This window comes from Mustela erminea, chromosome 4 (assembly GCF_009829155.1).
Source record: "Mustela erminea isolate mMusErm1 chromosome 4, mMusErm1.Pri, whole genome shotgun sequence".
Lineage (NCBI taxonomy): Eukaryota > Metazoa > Chordata > Mammalia > Carnivora > Mustelidae > Mustela > Mustela erminea.
In genome coordinates, this window is record NC_045617.1 from 23,499,136 (window position 1) to 23,517,683 (window position 18,548).

The window sequence follows — 18,548 nt, forward strand, 5'->3', positions numbered from 1 at the left end:
TCTGAAGGAAAACAACAGGGTACCATGAGAGAAAATAATGGGTTGTTTGGATGGAGCAAAGACTTAGACTGGAAAATAAAGAAGGACTAAGACCTAGAGAATGAGCAACCAAGTAACCAAAGTCATTGGAGTGGATGAGTTCACCTAGAGAGAAAAAGGAAGAGGAAATCTGAGTTTTCCTTGAAGTCATGACATGAGGTCAGGTAGAGAAAAGGACCAAACAAGAGAATGAACACGACCACCACACAGGAGGGGAGTGTGGTGATCAGGACCGTAAGAACACAGTACTTCAAGAAGGAGAGAGCAGTTACCACTGAAAAACATAAAAAGAGGAGGAGATGGAAGTGTGTCCATGAGCTTTGGCAATAACAAGGTCATTACTGGAGACTGAGTGCTAGTGGCAGAAACCAGGGAAGATGCCAGCAAGGAATCACTCATCATAACAAAAAAGCTAATATTTATTGAGTGCTTATTACATATGAAACACTAATCTAACAATGGGAGTAAAATTATCCCCCATTTTACAGATGAGAAAACTGAAGCTAGAGGAAACCTGTTCAAGACCACATGATGCGAGTGGAGGATCCAGGGCTGGAACTCAAGGGGTCCGGCTCCGGAGCCCAAACACCATGCAGTGAAAGCCTCAGGGAGTGAGGGAATAGGACCTAGGGCCTACAGATAGGGACCGACACTGTCCTGGCCCTTGAGTTACACAAGAATTTCCCAGTAGAGGTCATGAGATGAGGTAAGATTCTATAGGCAGATTCTACTCTTGCAATAGCCATAAAATTGTCCTTTCATTTGGAGAAAATTATTATCGTCTAAGGGCTACATCCCAGAATACATACTATGACAATTTCTAACTTGCTTTTCATCAGTGAGAGACCTCTGAAAATAATTTCAGCGTAGAGATGACCTAAAGGGTACGCCATGCTGTGATCCACACTTCAGTCACATGTTATGCTCCTTCCCCATGGCCTCAATTCTCTGCAGTTCAGCTCTGGACAGTATCACTTTTAGTCCATGGGCCCCACTGCCACAGGCTGGGCAGGGACAAAGCAAAACACATGGGATCATTCTGGCTGTGTGTCCTTTCCTTACATGGTTTCGGCAGGAAGGAAAGTGAAGCAATGAGAAGAAAGTGACGGACTGCTGCTGAACAATCCTTCCATTCCATGACAAACACAAAACAAAACAGAGCAGCTATGCATTTCTTCTGAGGTCTGCTCATCCTGTTTTCAAAACCCACCAATCCCACGGCCTTCACCTCCACCTGGGAATCGTTTCTTAGGTACTTGAGAGGAAAGTGCTAGTATCTGAGGTGACCTTAGTGGTGCAAACCAGTAATGGAAGTAAGCAATGGTCCTTGCCTGGCCTAAGCCCTCCCACTCCCCCCACCCTTCCTGTCCTTTCTGCCTTCAGCCAGTTTAATGTACACCAAGTCCACTGGTCCTGGTTAAAGAATTTTATTTATTGTTTACACAGTAAAATTACAAGAATGAACCAAAAAATGAAGTTATCTTCTACAGAACAGCACTGCACAAAAACTGGGGTGAAAGCCAATGCCTCCTGAAGTAAAGTTTCCCATACAGATTACCAAAAGGTGGGGAAAGCACAGTTTGAAAACATATTTAACATTTTACAAGTTGGTCTCTTTGGATTAGGAAGCAGAGAGCACACAGAAATTCTTTAGCTCAGAAGCTCAGCTGTACTTACCAGATCACATGAAATACACAATATGTTTAGATTCTTAGAAATGAGCTCAATCTGTATGCAAAGGACTAGAACAAGCAACAGCAGTAACAAAAGTGAAGCCGCAGTAGCTGGGGACTGATTAGCTTCATGGGACCACTAAGGAGGCTGCATGCTAATTTGGCTGGACAGGGGTCAGGCAATCCTACCTAGGATTCTCCCAGCAATTGTCCAGAACAACGCAAGTTAAGAATTAAAATTCTCACCTCAGTGAGGACAGTAATTTAGAGTGCAGCTACTGCCATACACAAATTATTCTAACTTTTCAAAAATTTTGTCATTTGCTAGCCTGGAATTAGGTAAAAGTTGCTGAACTTTTGTTTCCAGTCTTTAACTTTCCTTTGATTACCGAAGTAATACATGCTTATTCTAAAAATCTAGCAAAATCAGAAAAACATGGAGACAAAAACCAAAAAAACCACCCAAGGCCAGAATTACTAAGGCTTAATATTTCAGGTTTCCTGTCTTCTTGCTTTCTTCTTCCTCAAGCCCACACAGAATGCTCTTCCAGCTACTCCGCCTGTGTAGACATGTCCTAATACGATGAAGGTACTCAAAGTACAAAGTACACCCCCTTCCCCCGGAAAGGTTTGTCTTTTATAAGCAAAACAGAAGGGGGATATTGACTGTTGGGTAACTGTTCTGAAAATGGGGACAGCTCTAAGTCCTACTGCACACATCACACAGACCTAAGGTTGTCCCTCAAATACTGATACTTGAATTTTAACAGTTGCTTCTGTACTCCCCAGTTCCCATGTTCCATCCTTTGCCAAAAAGGGGGAAAAAAGACCCAAAAATGGATTAAGGGGAATTACACCTTAAATCTATACCAAGTAGTCATCGTAACTCTGTCTGGTTGATAAGTTAAATGTTATTACCTTATTTAATGCAGAAGAAAAATGGCACAGAGAAGCTGAGGCAGAATTCTGGAATGGGAAGAGGGATCAGAGATCAATTAACTCAGTGGTGTTCAAGCTGCTTAGTAAGGAGCTGTGAGGGTGCTTCAGGGCCACAGGTAAGGGAAGCAGACCAAGTCACTAAAATTCAATGTACTAAATTTACCAAAGTTCATTGATTTCAAAAGCATTTACAGAAATGTTTTAATATGATTAGCAAGAATGTTTGGTTTTTGCTGCTGCTAATGAAATAGTTTTAAATAAATTAAATCAGTAACTTAAATTCAAATGCATCAGAGGGAAACCAAAATGAGCTAAACCAATCTCATCCCACTGAAAAGTTGAATTTTGTTTCTAATCAGTAACAGCATAGTAGGGCCAAAAATATATTTGTTAAATGAGCTTACGAATGAACGGGATCCATCAACTTTGTAGAAAAACCTAACATGAAATGGTAAAATAATTCAGAGTGGTAGAAAGGATGTCTGGAAGGTATTAATGAGTTGTATGATTAATTACCCAAATTTTGCACCTACTAATTATATATATGAAACTGTGAAGGATCAAAAAACCCCAATTAATTAAATGTCCTAAACATGCAATGTGATGGATGCTAAAAAGTTCACACAACTGAAAATGATGTATTTAAAAAAATTTTAAACATCGGAACAAATGGAACAATATTCACATGAGATACTGACATTTTTGTTACTGATGAAGCATATCTTTGTGAATTTATTTAATATGTGCTTAATGTTCAGAAAAAGTATAGTATGCTGCTGTTAAAGCCCTCGGTGTCCTAACACAGAAGCACGTGGCTAACTTGAGGGCAGGGGTGAGCAGGAGGATACATATCTTCATTTCCATTCAGCCTATAGGTATTGCTGCCCAAATTATGTCACTTGAGTCTCCTAACTTAATGCCTACTGTGTTGTGCGCAGCTAAGTTTTTCAGCAGTCCCGCGTGTATTTTCAAAGCCTCAATCCCAATTATCACACAGTGACATCATCTTTACCTTTCTTCTCCAAGGAAAACTGCCTGCTTCCTTCCGTGAGTCTCACTGGGAGCACTGCCTCTGCTCCTCCCCACGCCCGGTCACTTCCATCGCATTCCAACTTAAAAGTACTTGCAGCAAGGCTGGCTCCCCTCCACTCAAATCATGGCTGTGCTTCTCTGCCACTGGAAGCTGGCACCCCAGTTTTAAAAGCAGAAGGGTCCTACATTCGGCGCTTTGCAGTCTTGAAGTAGTTTTTCCTACTTAGGACTGCCTTTCCAAGTTGACTGTAAACGAAGACCAACAAGCAAGTTCTCTGCTGTTTCTGCATCTCCGAGTGAACGGCACAGTGGGAGGCACACAGTGCGGTGTTCAACATATATTCACAAAGTAAAATCTACAGCTTTACGCCAAAGGACCAAGACCTCAACACACTGATCATGTAGGTTTTGTTCTCCTAAAATGGACCGTACCTTTTCGGGAGTTAGTCCACATTTAATTTATTCAGGTTAAAGAGAAAAGGAAGGTGCCTAAGTTGTTGCAGTAGCTGGATTGGGGGTGGGGGGCGGTTGGGGAAGGAATGTTAAGCCCCACCTGGGAGCATGAAGCCAAACCTGCCCAAGACAGGGTCTGGCTCCGCTCACTGCCTTCTGAAGGGCCCCTATTGTTGCTGTCACCTGGGGTCGCTGCACCCATGCTTAAAGCATGGTTTTTCTGTCCCAGGAAATGCTTCCTGAAAGCGAAATACAGTAAGAAATAAGACCAGCTCCTCTGGCTTTCTCTCATTTCAGTCCAATGCACTTGTGACCAACAAAGTGAGCTTTCTGATTTTATCTACAAACTGTATACTTTAGTACATGAATCTGAAAGCTTTCCCCCAAATCAAAAAGCTAATGACTGAATTAGTGTAGCAAGCAACGGAGTTCTTGTTTCCTTCCCCAGAGGCGATCTGGTGAAGAGTCCGTGCTTTGCATATGAAAGGGAGCAGGATTCAGGCCTCACCGGCCCCAGCCTGGAGAGAAGTCTGAAGGAGGAAAGGAGCTGTGGGGTTCTGAGTGCCAGGGCTCCAGGCATCTTCAATGAGAAAGGACAGATCCCAAAGTTACCCTTCCTCTTGGTCTGCTAACGGGGAAAGTTTCCTGCTATAGATCTGGATATCAGGAGAGCCTCCTCACACCCATCTAAGGCCATCAAGACAGCGCTGACACAGCACTGGGCAAAGATTCTGGAGATGGACATCTGAGACCTGTTAGCCAGGACAGGGGCCACTGCTCTGTCCCCTTTCCTTTTGTAGATGTGGCATAATTTTAGGATGAGAGAAACTACTGTTCACTTCTTCCGAAGAGCCTAGGCTTCTAATTTAAATCAGTAAGTCGTCTTTAAAAACAGCATCCTATCACTCCTTGTCCCAACCACACACTCCTATTAGACACACAAATATCAACAAACGACAAGTTAAAAACCTCCAGATGGGGGCCGCAGGAGGAGGCTGGGAATCACAGTCCTCTTTTCCTGGAGTTATTCATTCTTTAACATCACCAGAATTTAATCCTAAAATGTCCCAAAATACCTGAGCTGTAAGCGACCTTCAGACATCACCTTACCCCAACCCATCACTTCAGACAGGGGAACACCAGAGTCCGGAGAACTGAAGCAACCTGCACAATGTCACACACTCCTGGGGAAGGCTGGGGCAGGGCCTGCGCCCAGGCTCCCTGGCTCTGATGCCAAGATTCCCTCTTTTCTCTATACCATCTTAGTCACACCCTGATATGCAGAACAAATCACAGCAGAAATGCTCTGGTTAAGTCTGGGGCAAGAAGACCCAGAGGCCCTCCTTTCCCTACCCCCATTACCCTTGGGGTCCCGCAGCCTGCCTCTGAGGATTTCCGGGGTCTCTGAGGTCTGCATTTGGAAACAACTCCCTTTATACCACACTCATTTACATTCCACTGTCCCACACACCTAAAATGCTGTATGGTTTGGCTGGGTGGTGGGAGAGTTTAAATGTAAGAAAACATATAATCATATTACTGAAAATTCAGAAAAGAGGGTAAAAGGTACTCATAGTCCAGCTACCCTGACTTTACCATTGTTGACAGTTTGATATATTATGTTTTCATTTTTTCTTCTAAGTATATTTGTTTTACAAATTTGAAAACATAATTTTCTGTCCCATTTCCCTGGCTTGCCACTGGACATATATTTACTGAACAAATTAAATTTTTATTAACATTCAAGAGGATTTTGGGATGTTCTTTTTGATAAATGGCTACCTTAGCAAATATGTCAGAAAACTTGGACATTATAATCACGCAACAGAAGTGAGGAAAAAATTTTTAATAGAGATAATATTAGCTATGGGGGAAGACAATCAAAAAGCTATTGCGGAAAGATAAGCCCAAGACAAGAGGAAAGGACACAGGCTGCTGACTGTCACATGGAGAGAAAGACTGGGGGAAACAAAGAGATGTTAAAGAAATTCTTACTGGAAATAAGCCTAACCGAAAGAACCACAACTCTAGAAAAGGAACTATCTCTATCTTTACCAGAGTCTGATATGCACCCTAAACCCATACAAACTCAACTCACCTATCTTACTTTTACACATCCATGAGCATGCAGAGGCTAATTACAACATTCTGTTAACAGCCAACTTTGCCCCCACTATCCTGGAGGAGAACCAAAGGTTGGATTTAGACACCTTTAAATCTGCAACAAGGTCCAAGTAATGCAGGACTTTGGGACAAAGCCCGCGGCCGAGTTCCTAGGCTGGGTTCTGGCCTTCTAACTTTGTGGTCTATACTGTGTCGCTGGACCCAGCAGCATCTTAAGAAGCGACTGATTCACATCCTCGAATGGAACTCATTAAGCTTAAATATAATTTTTTCTCCGAGTGGTGCTAAACTAGCCAAACAAAAAGGAAGACAAAAAATAGAAAAATAACCTCTCAGTCATATATGTGTGTGCTTTTAATGCCTCAATTTATTTTATTCTTTGCCAGCTTTGGGGAAGACTATGACAAAGGAAGCCGTAAGCTGGAAACTACAGTAGAGACTAGAGGCAATGCAACCGAACCCTGCTCAGCACCCAGAAGCCCCCCACTCTCTCTCCCCAGTTCCTCCCTGCACGATCCCTGCACGGGGCTGCTCCCTCAGAAGAGCTTAAGTAGAGGCAAGTCAGTGGGACTGCATGGGAGGAAGCTGCCTGGGTCTGGTAGCCTTCAAATTCTTCCAAGAAAGGCAAATAAGCCTGGAAAGATACAGAACATGAAGTGAGCTCTGCTCAGCCGCTGCCAGTCTGGATGGCCTTTGCTTCCTGTGGCTTCTCACCTGGAGTAAAGCAAAGGTCCCTTCCCTTCCCAAGTGGTGAGCTCACTCCAATCCTCATCCTCACAAACATCCAGAATATACCCCTTCTCAGAGACCTCCCCATCCCTACTCAAAGGAGGAGGTCATTTCCAGGACACGTCCCGATGAAGCGCTGGTCTGGTCTTCAAGTAACCAGCTTCCTCAGATTCTAGGATACTCAAAAGTGGGGTCTCTGGAAGCTTGGGTCTCCTGCTCCAATGGCAGCCCTTCTCCCTAGCTCCACACAGGCTCAACACAGCCTGTGTTCTATTAGCAGGTTTCACCTGTAAGGCACGTGGGGTTTACGTTTTCTCTCTGTTAAATGAGTTCTCTCAAACCTAGGAAACAATGATCTCTGGTTGGGGTCTAAGAGAATAAAAATACCAAAGAAGCAAAAATCTTACATCTGTATTCCCCAGGAGATCAAGATAATATTTATTGTGTGGTATGGACATGCTCACCACCCCCAACACCTATAAATACATTAAATCACACAGAATGGACCTGGGCACAAGAATCACTCCAACCTCCAAGTCTTCAGATAGGGAGGCATGGAAACACTAGCCACGTTTTAGAAGCAGGCCATGAAGCCGGGCCTCAGAACAATTGGTCTTCTTACTTCCCCAACTGAGGGCTTGCCTCTCTAGCTGAGGAGTGACACAGCCTAATCCTGCTTTGTGTGGGAAGGCTGACGAGATTACCTCATGGACCACCAATCAGTAGTAGAAATTACTTTTTTCTGGTAAGTCTTATCAAGGAAACCAGTTATTAAATTTTGCACAAAAGCTATGCTTTTAAAAAAATCTCCCTTACCCTTGTTGTCTCTAAACACTGGAGTCATTATCACCAACTCATCCCCATGACTTAGTCCAAACCTTCTGATAAAGGCAACAGGTCAACATGTTCCAGAAAACACTAATTCTGCCATAGCTAACCAGCCTTTAATTCTGACTCCCTACTACCATCTCTCCTGACCCATGAGGGCTTTTTTCCCATTATGCAACTGTATGAGTGACCAGCCATTTCATCACCCATGCCAAGTGAAACGCCATGACAGGATGTGAATCTCTAACAGAAGAGGAAGGTACCCCTCCACCTCCTACAGCTTGGCTCCTGACATATCTAAAAACACTTCCTGATGCAGATCACGGCATTTTATTATGGTATGTTTTAAATAGATGAGACAAGTTATACAGAATGTAACATCCATGTACCCACTGTTCAACTTTAACACAGCTTAATATTTGCCATATTTACTTCAAATAACCTTCCTAAAAAGAAATAAAACATGAAGTGCCTGGGTGGCTCAGCTGTTAAGCGTCTGCCTTTGGCTCAGGTCATGATCCCAGGGTGCTGGGATGGAGCCCCCGCATTGGGCTTCCTGCTCAGCAGGAATCCTGCTTCTCCCTCTCCCACTCCCCCTGCTTGTGTTCCCTCTCTCGCTGTGTCTCTGTCAAATAAATAAATAAAATCTAAAAAAAAAATAAAGAAAAAATAAAAGAAATAAAACATTACAGGAATGCCATGTGTCCCCTGCTCATTCTACTGCTCTTCTACTCTCCTCACAGGCAAGCATTTTTCAAAAGTTAGTAGTTATTTTTATAAAAATTTAAAATTTTTACTATATAAGTATATATGCATAAACAATATATATTCTTTGCATGGTTTAAAACTTTAAATAAATGGCATCACACTACAGTTAAGCAACTTGCTTTTTTTGCTCAATTTTTATTTTTTCTTATGAAAGTTTCAAACATATGCAGAAGTAAAAAGGTTGTAATAAACTCCCATGTACTTATAATGCAGCCTCATGACCAATCTTTGGATCTATATACATAAATTATATCCACCCCCTACTCACTCATCCCCCTCCTGGCCCCCTAATCACTCTGTAACAAATCCCATATAGGTAAACTTTTAAAGGTCTATTTTCTACTGGAGCTAGCTTTTTTTTTTTTTTTTTTAAAAAAAAAAGAGAGAGAGAAGCCAAGGCCGAAGGGATTGGGTGGTGGGGAAAGAGAGGGGGGCCAAATACATGACATCCATCCACCCTAGGAATTACAGCTCAAATCATTAAGCAAATGGAGCCAATAAGGCAAAAAGGAATGCTAGCTTTGGTTAGGGCCCAAGGAGTCTAAGCATGAGCTCCTTCCTTCCCAGTAGCTTTGAGGCAGGGAGGTCATCTGTGAACCTTTCCACTGCCCACCACCTTCAACTCCAGCTCGGTCTGCTTTCTGAATACTTGAACTCTCCAAGATAGTCTCTTCCTTGACACTGAGAGAAAAACTCTGTCCTCCTTCACATACTCGACCCCTGAACTGCGTCTCCAAATACATTTACATGCACTGATGTAATGGTTAGTTGCTAATGTTTATCATGTGATTTGTGCCAGGCATTTTTTTCATGCCTCAGTTTGTACTATTAACTCATTTTACAGATGAGAAAACTGCACAGAGGAGTTAAATAATTTCCCCAAGGTGGCTAAAAAGTGAAGCCCTGTATTGAACTCCAGAGGACCAGCTCTAGGGTCCACATAACAACCCACACTGCCTCCTTAGCAAAAGGGCCAGTTCCCAGTGGAACTCAAAGAAGCCACATACTTGTTTGGAAGCAATCAAAACTCCACTGGCAAATATGTGATAAAAATCTGAGCAAGCGAGCCAAACTGAAGGCTGGCTGTGGATGCTCTGGGCAATTGGTTCTTAGCTCTATGCTATTCTTCAACTTAATATTCCTTTTAAGGGTCACAATCAAATTGACTTCTGTGTAAGAAAAGTAAAAAAAATAGTACAAAGGTAGACAAAAGCCATTCATTAGTCCAGCTTCCCCTCTCCACAGCCACTTACAACAGGGAACAGATAAAGAGATCATGCTCTTATTGCCTGAAAACACGTGACCTTCCTTCATCTTGAGAATGTTGTATCTCCATATCAAAGAATTCTTTGTGTTGCATGCACAAAAAGGGGCAGAATTATAATGACCTAAGTACTTGACTTTTATGCAGCAGTAAATGCATCAAAGCTTGGTCTCTAACCATTTTTGGTCAATTATAATAAAAATTGATTCTTGAGGAAGATATGTCATTTTTCTTTTAAGAACAAAATCCAGAATTTTACTCAGCAGTTTTTAGGCTGTGTATCTTAAACGCTGTTTCTTTATAAACATAAAATCTCAAGGAAAAAAATCGGGTTATCAGATAAGATAAATACTTCTATTTACCAATGTGCTACATACATAACACACACACACACACACACACACACACACACTCTCTCTCTCTCTCTCTCTCTCTCCCCCTCTCTCTCTCTCTCTCTCTCTCCCCCCTCGAAGCAACCCCAAGTGCTTGACCAAAATTCCTTATCCAAGATGGGCTACGGATTTTTTTCATGATCATACTGCTTTCTTGCAATATCTAAACAAGAGTAAATACTATTACCTCAACATCTCATTTTATTTACTCAATCACTATTTATTGAGCACTGCGCATCCAGCACTGCATTAAATGTTCAAATACATCAGTAAACAAGAGACTCCTCAGGAAGCCTTTATTTTGAATATACAGAGGAATTTCTTTTTGCTTAAGTTCTTGATTTATGAACTCTCAATTGAGAGGGCATCTTCTAGTTGAAATTTTACTTCCTTAGGGGAAATAAGAATTAACGAGGGGTGGGGATTAGGTAGAGAAGATACAGGTGTAAAGACTATACTACGGTAACAGATACTATTTCATAGGCTTTTAAGATAGTTTTATCAAGTCCACATAAACAATTTTATAGCTTTAGCTTTGATGGTGTACCCCCTCCATAATATCCCTCCAAAACAAGCAAAAGAGGGAAAAGAAATGCTAAGGTGTTCGACAGAAAGCTGAAGTTTCTTACAGTGTAGTATTTGCATGCTCTAAATTAACATAACCCAGGCAGGAGGAAACGGAGAAACAGAGCAAGAGGCCGCTGATGGGTCACCAAGTTCAAGCATCTCTTTTACGGTGAACTTCATCTACCTTTTGTGTGTCACTGACTAGATATGGGGAGTTAAAGGGATGTCTATAGGTCTTATCCTGACCGAGGTACACTAAAAAGCATCTGCAACTCCGTTGTAATTTTTGAATAGGCACAATAGGTAAAGGGAGAGAGAAAAAAATACTCAAGAAAGAATTAATATAAAACAAAACTTTATAGAAAGAGCATAGCTACTGTTGCAGAGTATTTCTTTTCTGTATTAACTTTTTTGCATGCTGAAATTTCCAAGTCTCCTTAGGCAATCTCTCTCTCTCTTTTTTTTTAGGCAGTCTCTCTTGATGAGAGCTATTTACTAACTGGTTAACTCTTGACTTCCTGATCCCCAGCTACACTTCACTTATCCTCCATCATGCTGTTGGTAACTGTGTGCTTCCAAAAAAAGTTGAGGCAGCTGGGACTATACTTTGTTCATCTCTGTAGTCCCCAGAGTGCCCAGTACTGTGTCCAAACCAAACTCTGTGTTCACTCATAAAATTTTTCTACTTAATTAAGGAGGTTTTCCCTGGTGTGAAGCCATGTGCAGGACATTGCACAATGCAACTAAAAAGGCTAAACCTGAAGCTAATCAAGCCTGTAGAGCTAATTTCCAGTTTCAGGAAATTCAGGCAATAGACAATGGCATCACAAGAAAACAGATATATCCAGAATGTGAGACATTCTGCAGGACAACTGACCTCAGCAACAAGCCGAGGCATGACCAAAAGAAGTGGGGGGGGGGTACTGGGGGCTACTCCTGATTAAAGGACATAATATCTACAACCCATGGGTGGACCTTAACAAGATTCTGATTTTATCAAAAAAACACTGTAGAGGTGTCTGGGTGGCTCAGTGGGTTAAAGCCTCTGCCTTCAGCTCAGGTTATGATCCCAGGATCGTGGGATCGAGCCCCCCATCGGGCTCTCTGCTCGGCAGGGAGCCTGTTTCCTCCTCTCTCTTTCTGCCTGCCTCTCTGCCTACTTGTGATCTGTCTGTCAAATGAATAAATAAAATCTTTAAAAAAAAAACACTGTAAACACATACACACACACATACTCATTTTTACACAATTGAGAAACTTTTTATTACAAACTGGACATTAGATGACACCAACAAAATATCTAAGTATAGTTATGTATAAGTATAGTATAGTATGTAAGAATATGCCTGTGTCTATTCATGCCTTTTCAGAGCACCCTGAAGTATGCAGAAGTGAAATAGCAGACCTAGGATTTGCTTTAAAATTCTCAAGAAAGGAAAAAAAGAAAAAAAAAATACATTAACCCAATGAGGCAAAATCTTGATAGCTACTGGCAATGTACTCCATCTGTTGTTTTCATAATAATTTATTTAAATTCATAATTTTTAAACTGAAGCTCAAAAGCAGTAATTCAAAATTATTTATACAAAAAGTAAGCAGCTATTTTCAAACCTAGAAATGAAACATGTTCACTTCACAGCTGCTTCATTAGATGAACAAAGCAAGCTTTCTTTTCTGATTACCTCTACCAAGTTTTGTTTTGTTTTTTTTTTTTTAACAAGAGTGTGACACTTGGGGCGCCTGGGTGGCTCAGTGGGTTAAGCCGCTGCCTTCGGCTCAGGTCATGATCTCAGGGTCCTGGGATCGAGTCCCGCATCGGGCTCTCTGCTCAGCAGGGAGCCTGCTTCCTTCTCTCTCTCTCTCTCTGCCTGCCTCTCAGTGTACTTGTAATTTCTCTCTGTCAAATAAATAAATAAAATCTTTAAAAAAAAAAAATAAATAAATAAATAAAAAAAAAAAAAAAAAAAAAAAAAGAGTGTGACACTTTACATGCTGTCTGATGAATAATAAATAGGAATGCTCTAAGCAGTGTCCGTCATTACACACGGTCTCTTCAGCTGACCACTGGCACATTTCCTACACCAAGGACAGCAGGCCTCACGGAGCAACTCAAAGGACAATACTAAGGACAAAGCAGAAGAAACTTATAGGCAGGGTAAGAGAGTGTTGACATAGAACATTATATTAGTTTCAGCAGAAAGTACCTTTAGGCAAAGCACCATACTTTTCATGGGTTTACTATCTAAATTCTTATCAAAGGTGCTTGAAGACAAGTGCTACTTTACAAAATGAAGAAAAAAAAAAGCCTTGGAAAATCACATATAAAGTAGTAGGTTCCATATTTAATGACTTCTGTAAGAGAACAAAGTGTGTTTTCAAAAGATTATGGAATAATCAATCATTTAGAGAGTACAAAAATCCTAGGCCAACACTATCCTATCTTTACGCAAATCACCACGTACCCTCCTCCTTACCGCCTTTCTTCCCCTAATGCCCAAGAAAATAAAATCCCAAACTGCATATGGATTGAGGGGCCAGGTGTTTGCAGACCAGGGGTACAAATGACTGTACTGTGAGCTGTGGGCCAGATCACTGAAGACAGGAATACCCTATTTACCTGGAGGCAGCCTGACGAAACTGGCACTTTCCACTTCACCCATCTGCATCATCGTTCAAATTTACAGACCTCAACTCCAACGGTGAGCACAGGGATGGGAATTGCCTCGTCCGCCACTACACTGCCACATGCCCAGCACGTAACACACAGTCTGATGAAGATGAGGAAATATACCCGCAATCCTAATTACCTCAGCCTTCTCTCTTCTCAAAACCAGAAGACTTAGAAAATACTGATGTCCACAATGGTAAGTTAAACTCCAGAGATTCAAGCAGGACAATTTAATACATTTTAGAAAGCTACTATTAAAATGTCTTAATTTATAAAAGGGCTGGGGAACTTATATATGTTTAAAAACAAAAACAGAAAAAACAAAACCCCAAACCTTTACTGAATGAAAAGCAATGATCCTAAAGTTCCTAATTATTTTATGCATTCTAATCAATTTATTAACAAACACAGCCTTTTATAATGGCTACCTGAGAAGGAGGATGATGACCTTTGGCGGCAATACAAAGAAAACAAGGGAAGAAGGGGTAGCAGAACTTGGGAAAGTCTATTAAAGTTTCGTTGTCTTTAAAGAGAAAAACAAGTCACAAAAGAGTTCTCAAGAGAAGTGGCAAGACTTATGCATGAGTTTAGCTAACTAAGAGAAAGCAGGTGGAATGCAGAATTAGCTGACCCAACAAAGTCACAAGAAAACTAACATAAAAGGACAAGCAAAGCTGCCTTCTACTGCTTCCACCCCACTCCAAAGCACAGAAGTTCAGGTGATCCCATTAGACACAAATGCCCAAGAGCTTCCTTGCTCATCCAGGTTACAAATACCACCCTGGACACCCCAAATGTTCAAATTCCCTTGAAAACCTTCATGACCATGAAGGCATCCCTTGGGTACTGTCTCTCTCAAACCTATTATGTTCTCTTTTCCACATTCACCCACCTCTACCCTTTCATTTGAACTTCACCTCCACCATTCCTACCTAGTGCCTTCTCTTCTCCAGATTGTTCCTTTTCACCTATTTTCACCAATCTGCTCCCTTCCTCCCCGTCTCTTCCAACCTGCTCTTTTCTCTCCCCTCTTTTCTTAATACCTTTCTCTGTTTGACAATGGCTCCCGCTCCCAGATCCCAAAAAACTTTATATACCTACCCCCATTCCTCCCCTCTACGTTCTACACCTAGAAGCCACTTTCTGAAGCTATTTGTGTCTATGACTAGGGAAAAAAAAATCTTAGAAAGGGCGAACATAGAGTTTAAACCAATAAAATGGGGCGCCTGAGTGGCTCAGTGGGTTAAGCCGCTGCCTTCAGCTCAGGTCATGATCTCAGGGTCCTGGGATTGAGCCCCGCATCAGGCTCCCTGCTCAGTGGGAAGCCTGCTTCCTCCTTCCTCTCTCTCTCTCTCTCTGCCTACTTGTGATCTCTGTCAAATAAATAAATAAAATCTAAAAAAAAAAAAAACAAACCAATAAAATGTTTTAAAAAATTGGTCTCATTAAAAATTTTTTTAAACAACTTGAAGGTTGGCCTAGAAAGTAGTAATAAGGAGGCCTGCCCACAAAGCTTCAGGTGGGCTTTTCCTATTTCAGGGCCAGGAGTGCAGAATTTCTATAGATCCCAAAATGTATCTAAATCAGCCTCCTGGTCTGTATTTCTAATCCTTTTATCACAGGTTCACCATCAATGCCACAGGGACTAAAAAATGAAAAGATCTCTTTTCCCTGGCTTGTGATCTAAATTCCTATCCAAAGTTGCCTAAAGACAAGTGCTACTTTACTCATTCATTCATTCATTCATTCATTCATTCATTCATTCATTCATTCATCTGAGAGAGAGAGAAAGCACAATCAGGGGAGGGGGCAAGGGGAGAGGGAGAAGCAGATTCCCCACTGAGCAGGGAGCCCCGATGCAGGGCTGGATCCTAGGACCCTGGGATCATGACCTGAGCTGAAGGCAGACACTTAACAGACTGAGTCACCCATGCCCCCCAAGTGTTACTTTATTCATAAAAAAGCCTGAGAAAAGCACATGAACAGCAGATACCCTGATTATTTAATGTTACTGGTCATTTAAAAACTTTTTTAAAAAGATTCTAGGATAAATTTTTTTAGAATCTTTTTAAGATTTTGTTTAATTTTTAAAAAAAATTTTATTTACTTATTTGAGAGAGAGCAAATGAGAGCGAGAGCACACACAAGCAGGGCGAGCAGCAGAGGGAGCAGGAGAAGCAGACTTCCTGCTAAGCAGGGAGCCCAGCATGGGGCTCCATCCCAGGACCCTAGGACCATGACCTGAGCTGAAGGTAGACACCTAACCAACTGAGCCACCAAGGGACCCCTAGAATAAAACTTCTGGAAGCTTTTACTATAAAGCAAAAATATTACCTAAATAAAGGTTCAACCCCCTCCTAATCCCTTCTGAAAAGCTTACTGCTTACAACATTATTATCCTTTGACTTTTCAATGGCACCAAAGTACAACATGCTACCTACATAAGATAGTAAGAGGAGAGAAATAACAAAGGACCTCCTTCCAAACGGATACTGCAAATTACCAAACCTCTCTCTGCTGGCAGTTCTCCCCTTGCCCCTTGATTCCACTGTGTCCCAGATCTTAAGAGACCCCTACGAAGAAGGTACCAGAAAATTATACAACCCTCATTCTCAACCTTAACTGCCTTTCCTACAGAACTGAACTGAGAGGTTTTAGAAGGGTTGTTCATAATCTATAAGGGAATTTTGATCTCTCACCTTTGAGAATGCTGCCTGTTTCCTATTCTATCTGTCCTCCTTGGCACCTCTGATAATCGCTGATGATTACTACTATTACCACAAACACTAACAGATAAGTGTTCATTTATTTTGCTAGCAACTATGCTAATAAGCCCTTAATATGTATAACCTCAATGCAATCCTCAATTGGGATTTTACCTATGAGAAACAGGGGCACAGAAAGTTTACAGGACTTGATCAAGGTCCTCAGCCAGAGCAGATGGAAATTCAGGTGTGGTTCTAAAGCCCAAACCCTTAACTATGATACAGCCTTAACCCAAAAGGACCATCTATACCTCCATCTCAACTCCAGAAATTTGAAGATCCCCAGTGATCAGAAAACCATCAACACTTACTATGCAAAAACCTTTATACCCACCCAAGGTTCCTTTCATCTTTTGCGTCTTTTCCTCACAGAGCCTAACAGGGGAAGAAGGAGGTAGCCTTCCTCAGCCTTCCTCATCCTTCCTCAGCGTAGAGTGCTGTTCCACTTCTTCCTAATTACATCTGGCTGAGAGGATGGGTTTAAGCTCTTGTAGCACCATGGAACCTGCTTAGAGCCTTGATGAAGCCTACCTCTCCCTCTCTTGTCTCCACCTTACATCCTGGGTGAAGCCAATGGATCTGGAGGAGAGCCACATAGCAAGCCACAAAGCTCCAAGGTGAATCGTGGCTCTTCCTCCCCATCTCCTCAAATCCGATGGGTAACATTCCCTTCAAAGGACCACCAAAATATCCTGTCACCACTAGTTCTCTCGTGTAGGAGAAAAAGATGGAGAAAATGACTTACTGCGGATTAGCCATTAGAAAGCTCCTACTGAGCTCATGCTTTATCTTAGTTAAGACTTAAATATGTACACCAGTGACTTCCGGCTCATATAGGGCTTTTGCAGGAGGGGAAAAAGAGTGCACAGAAGTAATCTTGTCACTTTTCTTAGCATGGAGCAACCCAATAACAAATGCATATTTTGTACTAAAAAGTAGATTCTGAAACTGAAAGCAAAAATAAATGACTAAAATACATTCTATCTTCCCATATCTCTACATAGGGAGAGCCAAACAAACTTATACCAAGAGGCAGGTTATTAAATACTCAGAATGATAATGGTTACTACAGATGGAGCAGTCTGTCTGTCAGACTCTGTGCTGGGTGCTTTACAGACATTATTTCACCCAACCTTCATAATCCTGTGAAGCTCTTATTACAGGGAGGAAATGGAGGCTTAGGGACTCTACCCCCAAAGCAATTATACAGCACTTACTGTGTGCCAACTCTGTCATACGTATTTTAAATACACATACCTTGACTCATTTGATCCTCATGAAGTAGGTGATACTCCGAAGAGATGAGCAAACTGAGGGAGTCATTAAGTCACCTGCCCAAGGTCACACAGCTGATAAGTAACAGCAGGGATTTAAACCTAGACTCTAAGGCTCCGACATCTGAGCACTTAGTCACTTAGTGCTCTTTACCACAAATATACTCCCTGGGCTTTTATTTTACCATTTTGCAGGTGTTATTTCTCCAACAAGAATGCAAGCTCTTGCAGGACAAGGAGCACTTTTCACACATCCCACTCAGCAATCAGTACGTGAACCAGCTAAGGCAGGGTCATTGGTAAATGACCCAGTCTGGTGCAATGCAGGGAAGATCTGACTGTTGGGAGCTCTCCCTGTCAGGGACAATGCCCCCAGCCTCTTCCACCTCAGCAGTCCCCAAAGTCTCATGGCCAGCCCGTGGGGGTCCACTCTGGGAACATGTGAAGGCAGACTCGTACAGATTGAAAATGGTCTAACATCAAGACTGGCTTCTTTACTCCTCCCACTTCCAAACTACTAGGGAGCAAACTCTGCAACAGGACTGCCACGTCCTGCTCCGTCCACCCCGCCCCCCCAGGGGCCACACAGCTCAAAGCCCCAGCTCCTGCTACACCAGAGAGTGAGAGTGCGAGAAGTGCGTGATCTCAGAAGCCACCACTAACCAGCATGTCAGCCTGTAGGAGGGCATCTACCAACAACCCCTGCCTACAGCAGAAGAACAAAGCCTCTGGTCTGACACTCCAGGCCTCTCCCGGGCTCCAGGTTATCTTTGGTTGATCTGTCCCCTATCTTCCCACCATCTACCTTTACTGGGGAGTCCCACCACACCGTCATTTACTTCGTGGACACCTATTTATTAATGAGTAACCACCATACGCCAGAGTCTCTGTTAAGAGCTGGAAATACAGGTGAACTGGAGACACACAGTCTTGCCTCATGGAGCTCATCCATCCTGCCCCATCTTAAACCACAGCTGTCATTCAAGGTACAGCTTACATGCCACCTCCTATGTGAAACCTTTGGAGACACCCC

The 18,548-nt window shown here is 42.2% G+C and overlaps 1 protein-coding gene and 1 long non-coding RNA gene across 2 annotated transcripts in view; both read right to left on the reverse strand.

Annotated features, from left to right (window-relative positions):
- Positions 1-18,548, reverse strand: part of FOXO3 (forkhead box O3) — a 124,410-nt gene that overhangs the window by 38,470 nt on the left and 67,392 nt on the right. The window lies entirely within an intron of this gene.
- LOC116588143 lies at positions 8,627-12,574 on the reverse strand. Its single transcript, XR_004284805.1, has 3 exons — positions 12,540-12,574; positions 9,202-9,639; positions 8,627-9,155 (listed from the first exon to the last, which is right to left on the reverse strand). It is a non-coding gene; the product is annotated as an uncharacterized LOC116588143 (long non-coding RNA).